We start from the raw sequence: 18587 nt of genomic DNA on the forward strand, positions 1-18587 counted from the left end.
AATTAGTTCTGTTCATTTATTCAGCAGTGTTGGGTGACACCTCGGAGCCTGGCAGCAGTTTCACAACTCCCAGTTCGCATTTATCAAAACTGGGGCGGACACAAACACGCGCGCGTTCCCCATACACACACATGCACACGCACACACACACACGGGGAGACCGCTTTGCGATTAGGAGAGAATAAGTTCTTTATAAAAGCACTCGGAATCAGCACTTTTTGGTCCGCAGGGACCGCTGGAAAGCAGAGGCTGCCATAACCAGACAAACAGCAATCTCACAGCCGGGAATCCTGCGGCCAATTATTGAGAGAAAACTGGCATATCCATTCACAGCGGGATGTAGTAATTATGTCTCAAAATCACACGCCATTCATCTCTCCAAACGCAATTCAGCACCGGAATAAATAAACAGGTCCGACTGTGGACTGCCGATTGCTTAGAGGAGATGCAAATATGCGACTTTGTGTTTGCTGACCGTTTTTGGTCATGTCAGTTCTGCGCTCGGCGCTCTTGGAGGGGAAGAAAGCCCACGTCAAGTCCCATTCCCGATGACTCAGCCAATGACTAAGCCCACCTCAAGTGAAAATAAGCCACCCACCTAAATGCCCTTTGAAAGTTGCGGCCTTCCCTCGCTAAGCTGTCTCTTCAATTAAGAAGGAATTTGCACGAGTAAAGCCAGGTTGCCTTTGCCACGGCGGCAGTGAGCCAGCGGTTCAGGTTAACTGGGTCACGGTAATTCCAGTCGGATGGTCCAAAGCACTTTATGTCTTTTGCTTGTGCACTCAACGAGCCACTGAGCTTTAGTTGGGAAGCACACAATTAACTACAAGTGTGCAAGACTAATATTAAAAAACCGGGTTCAGTTCTCCCGGGAAAGACTTTAATTCTTTTTTTTTTTTAATAACGTGGATTTGCTCTCAGAGTACACAAACAGAAGTTAAATCCCACAGGTATCCGCCAACTGTGAGCTCCCCTACTGAGCTAAGTGCTACTCCTAATGCTAATTTATGGCACAATGCAATTACTGTCAAAAACAACACAGTGGAATTAACAGTGGAAATTAGCTCACAAAGGCACAGAGTTGAAAATGCTATTTAATGACTAAATTTTAGCGATTCAAATTGAAGAGATATTTTTCAATATTTAAGAAATAATATGTTGCTTTTTATACTAGGTAAAAGTAAAATGATAAAAATAAACAACATGGTCCCAAGTTGTGCTACCTGCTAATATCAAGCTACTAGCTAGCAACAAGAATGCTATACATACCAAAAAAATGCCCTCCATTTTGTTCACTTGTTTGCTTTCATTTATTTAAATCCTGTTGAGTCAAGTATTTCCCATTTCTGGATGGTGATTTGCGGCAGCGAAGGGTATCAAACCAAGGTAGGGAATGTCAGAGCTTGGATTGAGAAAGTGTTGATGTATCAAAGGATCTGCCGACCTTTGCCTGAGGAAACAGCAGCTGAAACCGTGCAGCCAGTCTGTAAAAAGAAAAGACAGTGAAATTAGTTTTTCCGTGTGTGAAAGATTTGACTTCCTTGGAGAGCGTCATCGTAGCGCTATGATTCAGTAGCTGCAGAAACATTTTCCATTAAAATGAAAAAGTCTTGAGATGACACTAAATACCCCAAACTATTGACAAAAAATGTCTATTTGATTTTTTTTTCTTTGATCAACATAAAGCAACACTGGACCTATGTTTTTAAGAATAGGTTAACTGAAAAGACTGAATATTTCTGGTCATGCAGGTTTCGCAGTGTAAGCAGGCACAGCTCTGTCGAATTATTCAATGTATTTTCAGGGCACACAAAAACTGTTGAAGTGTGAATAAAAATGTAAGCAAAAAGCATACAATAATCATGTTTTTGGAACATAATAAGGTGAATTTGGTTGCCTATATGCGCCAGAACACAATTTCCCTTAAAATGTATGGAGATGGAATCCTGTTTACTTGATTGACTTTATTAAACCAGGGTCGCATATGACCTCAACGTTGACAGGCTGCAGTAAATAATTTAAACCTTTCAATAGATTTGACTTAACATACACTCACAGAGCTGGAAGGAAAAAGCAAAAATATGGAATAAACACATTATTTAGTGGAGCTTTTTCAGTGCCGTGCCTATTGAGTAAAATATTTTCTTTTTGTTGTTCCGCTCTTTATAGAGCAACACTGGGTATTAAGTAAGTCAGGTGAAGTCAAGCTTATTTGTGCAACACATTTCAGCAGCAAGGCAGTTCAAAGTGCTTCACATGATGAAAGCAATACACATGAAACAAACTAAAAAAGAAACATTGTATAGTGGCAAAATAGAGAGGAGGAGAGAACTAATCCATGTTTCAGTTATTATTAATCAAAACCAGCTCAAATCAAATGTATTTTTAGCATTGATTTAAGGGAACTCTGCGTTTCAGCATTTTTACAGTTTTCAAGAAGATTATTCTAAATTGGTGGAGCATAAAAACGGCACGCTGCTTCTCCAGAGTTTTTTTTTTTTTGAGGAAAATGCTGAAAATTAAATTTCTTAATAAACAACAATTTTCCTGTACTACAACTTTTAAATTAACTTATTTAGGAGGTTAACACTTGCTTTTAATACAGCTGTGATTCTTTTTTGGCAACCAACTGGGTTTACTTTACATGACATCACACTGAAATGGGCCTGTTAGCTAGTAGTGTGCCGTTTAATATCATGTTAGCCTGTTAGCTTGCTAACTGTGCTTTCAAATAGCATTACTTTAACAACAGTCGTCAGTGTTGCTCCTTTGGTTTCCACAAGTCTCCAAACAGCCTACTTTCTTCCTTGTAGAGAAAAATGAGGCTAACAGTGTGCTAAAACTGTCAACAGAAAGGTGAATTTGTCTTCCATTTTATGAATTTACACAACAGACAGATTTTTTTTTAATTTATTTCTTAATAAATGGTAGTGCTGTAGTAATCAATTTTCCTGTATTGCAACTTTTTACATTAAGTTCATTAGGAGGTTAACACTCACCTTTAATACAGCAGTGATACTTTTTCTTGCTAGCTAGCTAGTAATTCGCTAGCATACTCTTGCTACGTTGCTAGCTAGCTATGGTTTCATAGCTAGAAAGGGTATGTTAGTGCGTTCCTGGTGTTCTCAATCGCCTTGTGTCACATGCAATAAAGATGTTTGTGTGCGACTCAAACAGAAAAGTTGGGCGAGAAAAAATAAATACACAGATACAAAATTAAATAGTCCTGAAGATTTAAGATCTGTATTTAACATGTTAAAAACCAACTTACTTTTTTATGAATTTAAGATGTTTTTTAAGGCCTCAATTTTTAATATGTCTGGCTATGGCCATTTCTGGTGTTTCACTCCTTGTCTACCTGAGCCCAGGTCCGTCACAATTTCTTTCCTGAACAAAGTGGTGTACCAGCAAATTCATGAAATCATTCTTTCGAATAACGCAGCGAGCAGCACTAATAAAAAACACCGCTGACTCGATGTGACTTCCCTTTAGCTGTGACAACAGATTGAAACAGATGATCAAATAAATCAGATGAAAACACCTCACCCTCGGATAAATATTCAGACTTCAGAAATCAACAGGAAACCAACTCCTCTGATTGTTTTCTGTCACTCTGAGGAGGTACTCTTCAAACACTCCCGTGCCCCCCCTTTATTTATTTATTTAATTTTATTATTTATATATATATTTTTTTAGCTGTGCTGTAAGCCTGCCAGTTTGAGTTTTCACTTTTAATTTTCATACACATTCATCAGGCGAAGTAACAAGGCTAATTTCTGGGTAAATAATTGTCACCTGCCCGATCCTCGCAACGGGAGTGTTTTGCGTCTTTAATCACTCGCCGCTCGGCTGCCAACTGCAGTTGGACCTGAAAAGCGGTACCTGGAGGTAAAGCCGGGGATGTTCTTTGAAAGTGAAATGTGTCTTCCTTCCCCGCCTGCAGGTACGTGCAATGAGCATGCACATATTTTTAGATGATGATGATGAAAGAGTGGTGTGAGCTTTGCCTGAAGATGAAAGACATGTCTGCGCTCCTCTCTGGATTCATTACTCTCAATTCAGGTGTCTTTTTTAAACACTCCCCTCCTCCTCTATAGCTTCTCTCCACCTCTCCATTCTCACCTTCAGTACCCCTGAGGGTGACAATGGAGGCTTTCCACCCCCCCACCAACCCACACACGTCTACCTCCGTGCCTTGCTTCATGGATACGGTTGTCAGATCTGCCTGTCCGAGGCTCAATGAAGTCATTCTTATCCACAGAATCCAACTAATGGGATCAGAAGATGCTCACAGGACTTTGATGGGTAAATTGAAACAAATCGGCTGAATTCCACATTTGTTGGGATTTTGACACTCGGCACTAACTTATTTCTGTCTCGCTAATTTCATCTACGGCTTTCAGGGACGTGGCAGTAAACTGAAGGTCAGACACTTTTGCATAATCCCATTATATTTTCATCTGTGGATGCGTATTAAAACCACTCTCCGCTGAGTCTTTTGTTTGTTTTTCCTCTGCCATTGTTTGTTCCCTGAAATAATTATGCTGGTTAAATTGGACAAGGTTAGATGAGCCAGGCAGGTGTTGTGCTACTTTTCTTTGTAGTTGCTTTTCCCTTGCGAATTATTTTGTGTTTTTGTGTGTGTTTACACAGAATTCCATCATTATATCTGGAGTCTGACTCCTCATCAGAATCAGACAGATCTGGGTTGGCTGTCCTGTTCAAAGTTCTTACAGAAAGACTCACCTGATGAAGCCTTTTTTTCCTGTATAAATAAATCTGACATCTAGCAAGCATCAAAACCAGACAAATTTCCTACTGTTAGCTCCTACAAATCATGTGTTGTTTTGAGAATTAAAATGTTAAATTTAGCCATTAACATTTTTGCTACACAGAAGATAATAGAGGTTTGTTAGACTACAAAACAGATCTGGTTCATTTGGAAATAATGAAAAATATGGAAATAAGGAACCAAACTTAACATTTTCTTCTGTTTGTAGAGCCTAAGGGTATTTTCAGTCCATTAGGCTCAGTACGGTCGAGGACCAAAATTGTAACACTTGTTACACCTTTAGTTGATGCGGTTTGCTTTCACACTGCTCTGTCATACAAATCAAACCCTTTGAAAAACCTGTTCACCCCCCAACCTGTGGTGGGGGGTGAACAGAGAACCACTGAAGGAAACAAGATGAAAACCTCTGAAGAAGAAACTGGACGTAACTTTCACCTTCACAAAATGTTAATAAAAATGGAGTTGCGTCAATTTTAGTGTTTGTAGGTGCTGCCCTGGGAGCACTAGATGTGTTTGTTTTGGTTGCATTTACCCAGAATGCCCTACACTGTAGCCTACTTCCTGCTTCATCAATCTGCTTGGCATTCACATATGCATTCAAACCACACCAGAGCTCACGTACACCGAGCCAAGACTTGGGTTTTTAGGCGGACCAGAGTTTGATTAGCAAACGTGGAACACGGCATTTAGATGAGACCAGATCTTTTTGGCCTGGCGACAAAGTGCTGTATTAAGGAGGAAGCTAAAACTGCCCAAGCACCTCTATGCGCCACTTCCACTTTGAAACAGATGGTGGCAGTATTGAGCTGTCAGGATGTTTTTCTTCAGCAGAGTGACTGAAGTTGGTCAGAAATGATGAGAAGATGCATAGCAACAACGAAAGAGGTTGACGAGCAGCAACTGAAACTTCCAGCCGGAACTACAGCGAAGTGTTTGAGATCAAAGGATATTCATGTGTTGGATCGGCCTACTCAAAGTTCTGACCTAAATTCCTGTTGTAAGACCTGAAAATTGCTTTTCATAGTCCCCCTGCAACCACTTTGAATGTCTTTGAACTGTTTTGCAAAGAAGAGCCTATAGTTGTGCAAAGCTGTTAGAGACATTCACCTACCATGACAATCGGGTATTCTTTTCCTTTGCCCAGACAGTCATGCTGTACTTTTTGTTGCTCATATAAAATCCCAGTAATAAAACACATTGAAGTTTTGGAGTTGTAACGGGACAAAATGTTCGAGGAACATCTTATCCTCTCACATTGCTCTGTGCATATCCTGCTGTGACGCTGCGGGAGCGGTTGGCAACAGGATGAGGAAGACGACCGAAAGTTCTGCTTGCTGGTCAAGCAGAGAAAAAGGGGGCATGAACTTCCACGTCACTGTGGCGCTGTTTGTCAACTGAATCGCCTCCCTGACAGAGTTGATAACCGTTCCATTCTCCTCATGCGGCCCTTTCATCTCCTGGCAGCAGAGAGGAGGAGAGCAGAAAATCCCAGCGTCTGCAGGACCTATTTCACAGATCGGGAAGCATCAAAGACATGCACGGTGTCAATGACAGGGCCCGACCACAGAAACTGGCCTCATAAATCCTCCAGAGGAGATCAAATGATTTTGTAATTTACAGGAATGAATTCTGTGGCCTAGGTGAGATGAATGAAAGCCAAAGGAATAATGCGTGGTGCGGGGTGATGGACTGTGTGAACGCCGAGGATGAAACCCAATGAAAGGCACAGTTCCAGTACTCTGAGGAATATATACACTCTTACACCTTATGGGAGAATCTTGAAGATTTCCTCTTGCTTTTTTCTCCCCTCTGATCCACTTTCATCCTGGATGATAAAGACGAATGAATCATCACACAAGTCTTTTACCGTCTTCCTTACAACTACATTAAGAAGGAACTCATCTCATTTTAAAAGAGAGAAGCATATTGTAAGTCATAATATGTTTTGTAATGATCTATAAAAATGCATGCCTTTACAGTCAATTAATTTAATCGAGAGGAAACAATATTTTAAACAGTTGTTTTCAAAGTTTGACGAGAGACCTTACAGACCAGTTTTCCTTGCAACTTTTTAATGTTATACATCCACATACTCCAGCATATGTTGTTGGGGATTTATGTGATAAACTAACACAAGGTATTAACTGTGAAGTTGAAGGAGAAAGACGCACAGTTTTCAAGATTTTTGATTAATCTAAATCAGTCATTTGTGTTCAAACTCTTGAGTGAATACTTTCTGGAAATCTCCTTTCTTTGCAATTACAGCTGAAGGTCTTTTGGGGGTATGACTACCAGACTTCCACATTTAAAAACTGAAATTTATGCCAATAGCTTCTTTGCAAACAGCTCAGTCTCAGTCCGATGGATGGAGAAAGTCTGAGCTCATCAATTTTCAAGTCTTGCCACAAATTCTCAAATGGATTTAGATCTGAACTTGAGTATGCTTTGATCTATCCATTCCACTGTAGCGTTGAAGGAGTGTCAAGGGTTCTTGTCCTGCTGGAAGGTAAACCTTCACCCCAGTTTAAGTGTTTTGTAGCCTCTAATACTTTTTTCTCCAAAAACCTACAAAAATACTCAAACCTACACTCACCCCTCTTCATCTCTCTCCACTCTATCTCTCGCCTCTTCCTTCCCTCCCTTCTCTCTCCCTCCTCCCCTCCTTTCCTCCTCTCGCTCCTCTTCTCTCTCTCCCTCCTCCCACTATCCTTCCTCTTATTCCTTCCTTCTCTCTCCCGTTTTCTCTCCTTCCTCCCCCCTCTCTCTTCTCTCTCACCCTATTCCTCCCCTCTCCCCCCTCCCATTTCTACTCCTTCCCTTCTTTCCTTCCTCCTTGCTTCTTCTTTCTCCCTCCTCCCCTATAATTTTCCCCCCCTCACTCTCCTTCATCATTCTATTCTTTTCTCCCCTCTCTCCCTGCCTAACCCCTCACCAAACCTTCACCCTTACCACTCCTTTCCTTTTCACTGACCACCTCCTCCCCTCACTCCCTTCTCTTCCCTCTCTCTCTCTCCCCCCTCCCCCGCCATCGCTCTCTGTTCCCATACATCTCCCCCCCTTTTTTCTTTCACCTCCCAATCTCCGTCTTGTTTTATCCTGTGCAACACATAACAATTCACTACAAGCTCCACTTGAGCCCAGCGTAAATGGAGCACCAGCACCCACTGGAGTATGCTAGCCATATTCCACGCACCTTACACAGCACATACAAACCAGAAGGTGGCTCCCTGGAGCACACCGCAAACACCATACACCAACCATAAAGATAGTCCCCTGTTGCTGAAGATGGTTCTTGATCTCGAGTGAGAGTGCACTACCTATGAGGAAGCAATATGGGTCGGAACCAATCGTGGTGGGCCCGCATACCTCGAGAGTGAAAATTCTCAAACTTGACCTAAGCTCAAGCAAGCTTAACTGTCCCGACTCAAGACAAATATTCCCTCTGCCTCAGTGGGCTGCAGTGACGAGTCCACTGGCTCTGGCAGCAGCCAGTTATGTCGGAGCAGATTCAGCCATAGATCTAGAGACCTGAGACCCAAGAGCACTCCGCCTCCCAGCAGAGGCCTGACAAAGTTAGGGGACACAGGCCCCACCAAGCAGCCACCAGGAGTGAGCCGGCACACCAGAACCTCCAGTGCATTGGTGAACAGAGGCACTAACCACTGGCAGGGAGTGTGATGGGGGGAATAGGTCCCATATTTGGATCCTGGGTTGTATTGGGGGCAATCCAACACCCAACCTGACAGATTACTGAAACCTTACACAAAGAGGTGCAAGAATAGACACTGTACACACACTCACATTCCCCAAACACACTTTAACATCCAGGTAATGATAATACTTCTTTGGGCAACTGACCCCTGGACCCAGGAGGTAGTCCCCCTTCATTCAAGGCTGGAACAAGCAGACTGCTCACACCCACACAGTAGCAGAGTGACCCATCAGTTCAGACCAGGATCAGACACCGTCCAAACCCGCCCCCCCCCACCGATCCTTGACCCTAACTCCATCCCAAACAACCAAGCCAACCAGAGAACCAGAGCCGCTCCAGGATGAAACAGTCCCAATTCTCCCTCCTAAGCTGTGGATTGCTGCAGCTCCTCTAAGGTTACCATGGGTCTACTGGCCACATCTCCAGTTCTTGATCTCCTTGTCAAGCCTTTGAGTGTAGCTGGACAGCCGTGTCTTGGTTTGTGTTTGTTTTGCTCTGTGAGATGTTCAAAGCTCAAGATATTGCTTTAGACCCCAACCCTCTAGCCATCTCTTTATGCAAGGCCTTCACAGAACATGTGCATTTACTTTGGGATTAAAATAGACATGGATGGACTTCATATCTTTTAAATTCAAGTCATTGCCTTGTTTTTAGGGCTGCACCTCAAACTTATCTGATTTTGATTTGTGAAATTAAAAAAATAACCCCTTATGTTTTTTCCTCCAACTTTTTCAATCACTACTTTCTGCCTGCCTGTCAAATAGAAAATTCCAACATCATAATTTGAAGATTGTGGTTAAAACATGACAAAATGCGAAAAACTCAAAGGTCATAAAAAGGTTTGCAAGTGACATTCACTGTTGTCGCTCTCTGCCAAAGTTGTAGCTTTACCCTACAATCTTACAAATCTTGATTTGTACTTTAATTTAAAATAAACCCAGATCAGGACATGAGGGTGTTGAATGTGTGAAATAATAATCTAACTCAAGACTTAAGTCAAAAGAGAGTTTTTTAATCTGCCAGGGCAAAGTCAACATTCAGTTTGATAAGATGTTTTTTGTTTTGTTTTGTTTTTTTCAGAATAAGGAGAATCATTTAGGCGTAAAAGAATGTGAGAAATCTTTGAAATCAATTGACAAATTTTTCAAGGCCGTTTTTCAGAACTGCATCTCGTCAGATTGCCAAAACACAGTTGTTTAAGGATAAAATTTCTGTGGAAAGATTTTTAGGTTTTAAATGAAAAAACAGATGTAATTCAGCAGCAAATCAATATGGAAAACAAGTCTTCTTGACTTGAACTGCTTTGACAAGCCTTAAATTCTTGAATTGTTTACAAGCTAAATGACTCCTTGATGTTCTTTAAAATACCTCGTTAGAAGTTAAAAGTATTTATCAATTTCACAGCATCTTTCTCCCAGTTGCAGTAAAGCAGGAAGAGTCAAACAGTGATGCAGAAAAATGTTGCGTGTGGCAGAGCAGATTAAACTAGATCTATATAATCTGTATATAAACTTTTTTTTCTCACTTTCTGACAATACATCAAACTAAATGTTTTGTCTCTTAGGGCCGAAACAAATGTATTCCTGTTTTCTAAACCAAGTATGCATATACTAGTATAGATTAAATACTTTTGGAAATTCTGAAGTGTTTTATATATTAAACATTTTGGTGAATTTACAACATTTGAGTTATGCGGAGGCAAACCTGCGGATGTGTTTTAAGGCAAACGCCTCAAACCCATTGGCTTCTTGTGTGAATAATAATTCTCCATGTATGTTGATAAAACTAAAACAGTGTTTTATGTGTATCGGAATGTGAAGAAATGAAGCACGTGTTTTAAAACTGCAAGTTTCTGTGAAGTGTTTGTACTGGGATCAGTGGTGGTACCAGATTTTATTTATTTTTTTGTTGCTATTATTAATATAAGTTTTTATGTTTCTCTGGTGTATGTTCAACATACATACAGTTTCCATCAAAGTGGCTAATAAAAACAGGATATTGACAATTTGTGGCTTTTCAATTAAACCAAATAAAACCATTTAATAGAACAAACGTAATCCTCAACACCAAATCTCTACATTTCCATTACAAATATGTGCAAGACGAATTCCACAAATATCAAAAACACAATCTTGCAATTGCTGTGTTTCCATTGCATAAAAAAATTAAATTGAAATCACATGTGAATAATTTTGTTCAAGTGATGAGTCATTAAAAAACACGCTGTGCCACAATCCTCAAACTACTTCCTGTTGTTGTCTTCTTCACGGTTTACGTCAGTGGCAACATCCAGCTGTTGATCTTGGGACTAGTGTTTCCGTAGCAGTTTTTTTTTTGTTTGTTTGTTTTTTTAAATAAACTGATTTCAATACAGTTGAAAAATCCCTTTATCCTATCACCAAAATTTTTTTTTTAGTAAAAAATCAGTTTTTTCAAAATTAGTGTTTCCATTAAGCAAATGTATTTTTGAAATGTCAAATTACGCAAAATTACGCAATCATATGGTCAATGGAAATGCAGCTATTGAAATGTGTTTCGCAGCAGTGCACTTGGAACGCTCCAAAACCCTGACAGCCTATGTGGTTTATGTTTCCCAGAAATCACTGCAGCACAAGGTAGAACTACAATAGTGTGACTGAGCACAGCGACCACTTATTCCGGATTCTAACTGAGTGACTGACATGCTACTTTTGGTTCATTTTTACAGATGGAATGAACCTCCTGTGGCGACGCATAAATGCTTCATGAATTTCTCCCGCCAGCATATTGAGGTCAAACAGTTCGCCCAGTCTTCCATCCGATCTAATGTTTTCTGAACTTGCACACAGTGTCGGCATCCTGTCAGAGCCAGCAGCGTAGCTGTAGGCACTTAGTCGCGGTAATAGTCAATTGTTTTGGTAGTTGTCGGGCTGTACTACGAAAGACCTTTACGTGACCTTCTTTGCATAAACAAAAAAAATCCCCTGATACAACAGGTGCAGATTTTCTATCATTATATGTATATGACTGTTAGTCCAGACTTTTTTTTTCATATAAAAGATACCTAAAATGATCATTCAAGGATACAATTTACGAGGATTATCCACCATGACCTCAAATTCTACAGGATAGCCTGACTGAACGGTCCATGTGTCATCATCATGGGACGAACTCTCAGAATGAAAGGTCTGCTTTGACATGTGATCCTCTGCTAAGGAGACATTAGAGCCTCAGAAGACATTCACTGGGGGGTTCTTAATTAAACACGATCGCAGCAACCTAAGTCTTCATTTCTGTCTCGATAAGCCATAAGAGCTCTCTGGGGTAAAGTGAGCTCTGACATGCGGTATGGGGAGGGCGGATTACGGATAAGCTGGAAGCTCAGCTCGATGCATGCAGGCCCGGTTCATCCTCAGCAGTAAGCAGACGTTTCAGTGAGTTCATGGAGTTCTGTCAACATTGATTTTGTTTAAAAAAAAAAAAATATTAAATCCAAGCTTTCATCTTCTCACTGACTCTCAAAAACACACATTTAAAGCTGAATTACAATTAAGTGGCTTATGTTTGGGTTGGACCCCCATGTGAGCCACTAATGTGTGTTAATTTAGCAACTGAGGGTTGAGAAAATGACTTGAAGGTGATGACCACATCTGTGTTTCATTGCTGCTCTAGCAGATGGTTAATGACCATCAGCTATGAGGAAAAATTTTCTAATGATCAAAGTTGAATAACTCTGAAGAGTCCTATGATATGATCGGAGAGGGACGAATAATTTAACAGTCCTCTGTCTTTGTCTGGTTCAGGACATTAAAGCAAAAGTGGTATTTCCTTCATTTTTTTAAAATAGTTTGTAACGTTACAACCATAAACGTCAGTGAGTATTGTTAACATTGTACAGTGTGAGATTTTCCAAATTACTTTCAAATTCAGTCTTAAAAATTTGGCTAGCGGTTACGGTCAGCCCCCTTGAGTCGGTTCTCTGTAGAACGACTCTTCACTGCATTGACAGCTTCGAGTCTGAAGAAACGGAGTCATTTGGACTCCACAAGTTTTTTACCATGTGTGCGGTCCAGCGGTCGCATTGACCCCACGTGCATTTTTACAAGTATTTTTGTGTGGTTTCAGAAACTGACGGTCTGACGGGACACCATGTCTTCCCCCCCACCCCCTACTCAGCAGACCCTATGTCCTGAGAAAGCTGACATATGAATGACCTGGAAAGTGGGATACTGAGGTTTTATGTCACATACCCTTATGTCAAGCAGTTCTTTGGCTTACCTCAAGTCTTTTCAGCCTCCAGTTGTGTTTTCTCCAGGATTGTCTTTAACCATCTTTTTATTCCCTATGACCAAGAAGAAAAGCTTCCCAACACTGCATGCCAGTGAAGCAGTTTCACTCCGTTTCACAATGGGGATGGTTTTAGCATTTAGCATAGGGGCTCCTGATTATTTCCCTGTGTATTTAACCTCACCTGTGTCCCCTGCTTCCTGTTGGGTCCTTGTCTTTGTAATGTCGTTGTTGCCAACATGAGTTCTTGTCTCGTCGCTCACCTGTGGTTCTTGGTTTTGTGTACTTTTTATGGACTTCATTAAACTTATTTCTCCACTTTACTGCTTCACCGCATGTCAGTGAAGCAGTTTCACCCTTTAATTCAGGTGTGTAGGACAAGGATCACGTGTAAAAGTAGCAGGACTCTGGTCCTAGAAGAATGCAGTTTGAGACTCCTGCCAGAGCATCTTTTACCGTTATGTTTCATGTATTTGCCACATTTGGCGAACTGCAAAATGGACTTCTTATGGCTCTACCATATTGTCATAGTTACAGAGTTATTGACTAATGTACAGCTGTCCTGTAAACAAATATACCCGGCTCAGCAATGGCATGTATTCATGACTGCTGAACTGAACAGAACTCTGTGAGAGGTAAAAACGTGATGTTTTATAACCTAACCCTGTTCCATAACTCCATATCTGATCTGACGTCTGTTGCGTTTCTCTATGTTTGTGATGCTTCTTGTTCCCTAACAAACCTCTAAGACCTTCAGACAAGAGCTGAATTTTTCACACTGGTGAACACAGTTTCCTTGGTTAACACGTTTTTTTCTTTGTTTTTTTTTTTGGTTTTTTTTTGAGTATTTCAGAGTAAATAGGGCTCAATCCATGTGCATGCCATACTTTTTTGGGATTTTTATTTGTAAGAGAGTGCATTCTTTTTCCTTCCACTTCACAGTTATGCACCGTTCTCTGTTGGTCTATCATTAAAATAAAATAAAAAAAACGAGTTAAATACATAAACGTCTGCTGTTGCTGTGGCATTTAAAAAAGTGGAATCTTTGCATTGCAGCCGTATTTGATTGAAAACAAACAAGATCACTGTGGCCTAAAATTTCACAGACTCCTCAAGAGAGGAAAAAAAGCGTGTTCTCATTATAAATCCGAGTCTCTAATTAAAACAGTGCATTGGTATGCAGAGAACGTCCAGACCCTCCACAACAATGGCATTGGTTTTCACATCATACCTGATTCTTCGCCGCCGCCTTGGGCTCGCCTTACCGACAGGCTTCCGTCATCAGAATGGCTTTCTAGACAAACGTCTCATCTAAGCAACATTGTTTAATGCTTTTATTATCTTTAGCACTGCACACGCAGCTGAAATTCATTAATTTCTGTGACACTAGTATGACGAGATTAGTCAATATTGTTTGTGTCCCCTGTTGAAAAAAAAACCCCTTTGTTACGGCTAATAGCGCTGTAGGACGGCAGCGCTCCGTCTAACTAAGAAGAATATCAAAAATCTCTTCGAAGAAAGACAAATCGCCACAGTGGTCTTTGTCCCCATTTGTGAAATTACCCTTTTAGCTTAAGTGCTCTGACAAGGCCACCCCTTAAAATTGAACAAATCAGGGTTGTTTCACTCTTTTTGTTCTATGTAACTGTAATTGTCCTTTAGCATGTCCAGAAGGCAGCCTGGATCCTCACCCCGAGCGGCACTTTACAATCACTGGACGGCGCTGGGAGGCTGAGAGTGAGGAGTAAACCTGGAGGTCAAACAGAGACGCTCTGCAGAGAGCTGAGAGACAGAATGCTGCAACATGAATAAAACTGATCAGGAAATTCATTCAGCACTTTACTGTCACTACAGCGGTTGTTACATCTTCAGTTTCACTTTTTCTTTTTTTATCTGTTACTTTGACTGAATTACTGAAAAGTATTCATACCCCTTGAACTTTACCACACTCTGACGCATTAAAACTCAGTGGAAGGCACACTGCTACTAATCCGCTAATGTGCGGAGCTGCTTTTCCAGAAAGTGCTTTTGTTAACTTTGAATATGCTTAGCGCACTTAGCTTCCCCTCAATGTAATTTTCCAGATAAATTCTGAAGAGCTAACTTACTTGGCTGTTTTGTAAACTTTCAGTTGAATAAAGTTTGACATCTGTGTTGAATTTTCGGCTGTTGCAAAACGCCCAGGTGGATGTAGGCCCGCCTTCGAGACGAAGCTCCTCCTCAGAGCTGCAGTTTCCAAGCTTCCGCCTCACAGAGCAGCGACTCCCCCACTCAGCTCCTTCAGACTAGCCAACAGCAATTAGCAAACACCTACTGGAACTGCGCATCAGCTGAGCTCATCATGCTAGCTACTACTTAGTGTGACGCTGGTAAAAACGTTTGTAAAAGGTTGATAAAGGAGCGACATTATGTTGACTTCCTGAAGGCAGTGTTTCAGAAAGAGAAAGGTCCTTAAAGAGACAGAGGCCTAATTTCAAGGCGATAAATTGTGAAGCAAAATCTCTTTTAAGACATATTTGATAAATACAGCATTTTTATACCAACTGAAGCTAACGTAGTCAATCGATTGTGCTATAAAACGTCACTATGTGCTTGGAAAATCAAATGAAGACTGAAGAATTTTTCCCATCAGCCGAATCAGTGGCACTCCACACAGAATCGCTGATCAGTACCGCGTAAACAAACTTGCTAGACGGAGAAGCAGCAGATGTGGATCTTCGTTTTGAACGTTGATCAAAGATTTAATAGTTAACAGTTTTTTTGTGTGTGTGTGTGTGTGTGTGTGTGTGTGTGTGTCTATTTTTGTTTACGTTTTTTGTATAACCAACCTCCAGCGACGCGTGTTTTTGGTTATTACCTCGCTTCTCCGGATTCCTCAATCTTTGGGCACAGCTTTGCAAAGATAATGTGATTCTAAACGATTTATAACAATCAAACAGAAAATCGGTGGAGGAGATTGAGCCATTTCACAGACCAGGGGACAGACACCAGCATGGTCTTAACTCCAGCCCTTACTTCCACTTCTCATCGCAAGAGAGAATAGTGATTTTAAGCCATCATTTTCAGACAGGTGCTGTTAGAGCCATCATCCATTCCCATTAGGCTTTAGTTACACCCACTGATCCAAATCAACTAAATTGCCCTAGAAGAATGCCATCTTACACTGAAGAAGTCTTTTCTAAAAAGAGAAAACCTTGTGGATGTACGCCGAAACACCAGTTTTGTTGTTTGCTTTTTTTCGTTTTTTGTTTTTTTTTTTCATTTTCTTGCTCTTGAACAAGCAGAGAAAGAAGGAGGGAGGAGTGGTGCTGGAGTGATTTTAAATAAAGCTAAATACTGGCAAACATGATAAAATATGCTTACACATGCACATCGTCTCCCTCTGGGCGACACATAAAAGAATTATAAATACTTTCTCTTGTTCTGCTTCAAAAATATGCGAGATAATGTGCTCCTTTGGGGTAAGGTGCACAAAACAAAAACAATGTCAGTTTCTGCAGGGTGAAAAAAAAAATTGATCAGGAAAAAAAAAAAAAAAAAATTTTTTTTCTTCTTCTCCTCGCTGCTCATCTCTGCTATCTGCAGCGAATTGGAGCTGGTTTTGATAAGAAGAAACATCCTTTAACAATTTCTGCCACACAGTCAGTATCTCCGGAGCGCGCACTCACACTGTCCTATTATCTGTGACACAAAGCCCGCTTAGTGGCTCTAAGACTTTCAGCCCAAGGATTTTTTTCTTTCCTTTTCTGAGCTCACTTTTCTCTCTGCTGTTTCTAGTTCAAAGCAATCCAAATTTGTGTTGTTTTTTTATTGCCTTCTTTACACCCTCGATAAATTGAAAACCGTTTTTTTTTTCTTTCATTTTTTTAAGAAGATCAGCTCTCATTTTCTCTACAACCTTGAAGATTTGTACGCAGATTTGTTATTAATGGATATATTAAAGGAAGTGGTGCACAGTCGGAACGAGCCGCAGTTATTAGGACGTGACAGACACGCAGCTCTGGCGCCATCTGCTGGACAGACACTTTAAAGCGGTCCGTGTCACCAGGTACTGACGGTACAAAATGCTGCCGACAGCAGCTGGACGAGACATTTTACACCTCACCTTCTCATCTGGGTGTTAATTACGGAGAAAATGTCATTAGTCAAAGTCACCATTGATAAAATGATAGATGGATGCTTAGTCAGAGGTCAGCGCAGGAGTGAGAGGTCGTCTGCGTAACTCGGTCGTTTGTCATCGCTGCTTTACCGATGACCCTGTATGGATTTTAGTAGCGGTAAAACAGATGAATGGCTGATGGATGGAGCATCACATCTGCAGTTCAAAGCAACAGCAAATGTGAAGTTCACATAGTTTTAGGTTAGTTTATTTAAAATGCACATCAAGAAATATTCAGAATTTTATGGATTTTTTAAGAAACTGTTTTTAGAGTTTTTAATATTTCAAATGATTGAATTATGTTATATCCACATAGCATGGCTAATATAAAGTCTCCACCCAAAGACCATAATATATCTAATGTATACATAGAATGCAAGAATACAATTCTTCATCGTTTGGTCATAAATAAATGATATAAATAAACATCTACAAAGCATTCATGGAAATTGAAATAAAATATGTACCAATGAAAAAAGTGACGATCACAGTTTTTTAAATTAGATTCGGTTTTAAATAATGTTTAAACTCTTTTACAGAACTCTTTTTACTAAGTGCTAAAATGTATTCCTACTCTATCCTCTATCTTGATTCATTTTGTTATGTTATTGTTGTTATAGTATTATTGGCATCAATATTTTCTTTATTATTGTTGTTAATTTTATCAGAACTGCTTACTATAAGCAGTCATTTCAGCTATAGAAATTTTCTAAGTACATCAATGAATGTATTGCATTAATCAAGTCTGAAAGTAAAGATCATAACTGTGAAGTTTATACTTCTACCCTCATCTTTAAACTTGTATCTCTTGCATTTCTGTCATTGTATCTGTAATTTGTAACGTCCAATGAGCTTCAAAAATGCAAAACTTCCAAAGTTTATCTCTCCTTCAGCAGAGAGAAAACTTGACCTCTACTGCTCTGATACTAAGATGAAGCGCTGTCTGTTCACAGACCTCCATCCAAATCAACAGCCGTTTTCCATGTATAACTCAGTAAGGCTGAAAGGATCGCTCTACCCTCAGAGGGAAAACCAGAGTTCAGAGGTCATAGCTGACACAAGGCATGTGATTTCCTGCCGCAATACAGATAAAAAAATGTTGTCAGCTATGTGACCAGTGCTGGTATCCCATCACCACATAGCCCCATATTCCCATGCTGACGTTGTGGCTTCCAACTGGATCCTACCAAGGAAATCCGCTGCATCAGGGAGTTTGGTAACTTGGGAAGTTTTTTGTTGTTGTTGTTCCTCGGTGAATCATTCACTCTGAATCTAATGAAAATCCTAAATCTTCAAAGCACAATGCCAGAGAACTGCAGCCATTTTTATGGTGTGGTACTGCAATAAAAGATACTTTGATTTATAATCTTTTTGACCAAGAAATGTGAAAAATGCTGCACTCCCTAAAAAGTTCAGAAAAATGAAAGAAGGTTTATCTTAAAGTAATAACGGACTCTGCCTGTCACGGCAACAAATTTTGCTGGGCGATAAATCGTCCCAGGAAACATTACGAGATAAACGATACTATTGTTGTTTTGAGATCATTTTCAAGTAATGTATTGATGATGGCGTAATAATGCCAGTTCTCTCACTCAAAGACCAATGAACAGTTAACACTGGAACTGGAAAACATTGCAAATGTCCAAAATGAAACACAA

Source organism: Poecilia formosa, unplaced genomic scaffold (assembly GCF_000485575.1).
Source record: "Poecilia formosa unplaced genomic scaffold, Poecilia_formosa-5.1.2 Scaffold67, whole genome shotgun sequence".
Taxonomy (NCBI): domain Eukaryota; kingdom Metazoa; phylum Chordata; class Actinopteri; order Cyprinodontiformes; family Poeciliidae; genus Poecilia; species Poecilia formosa.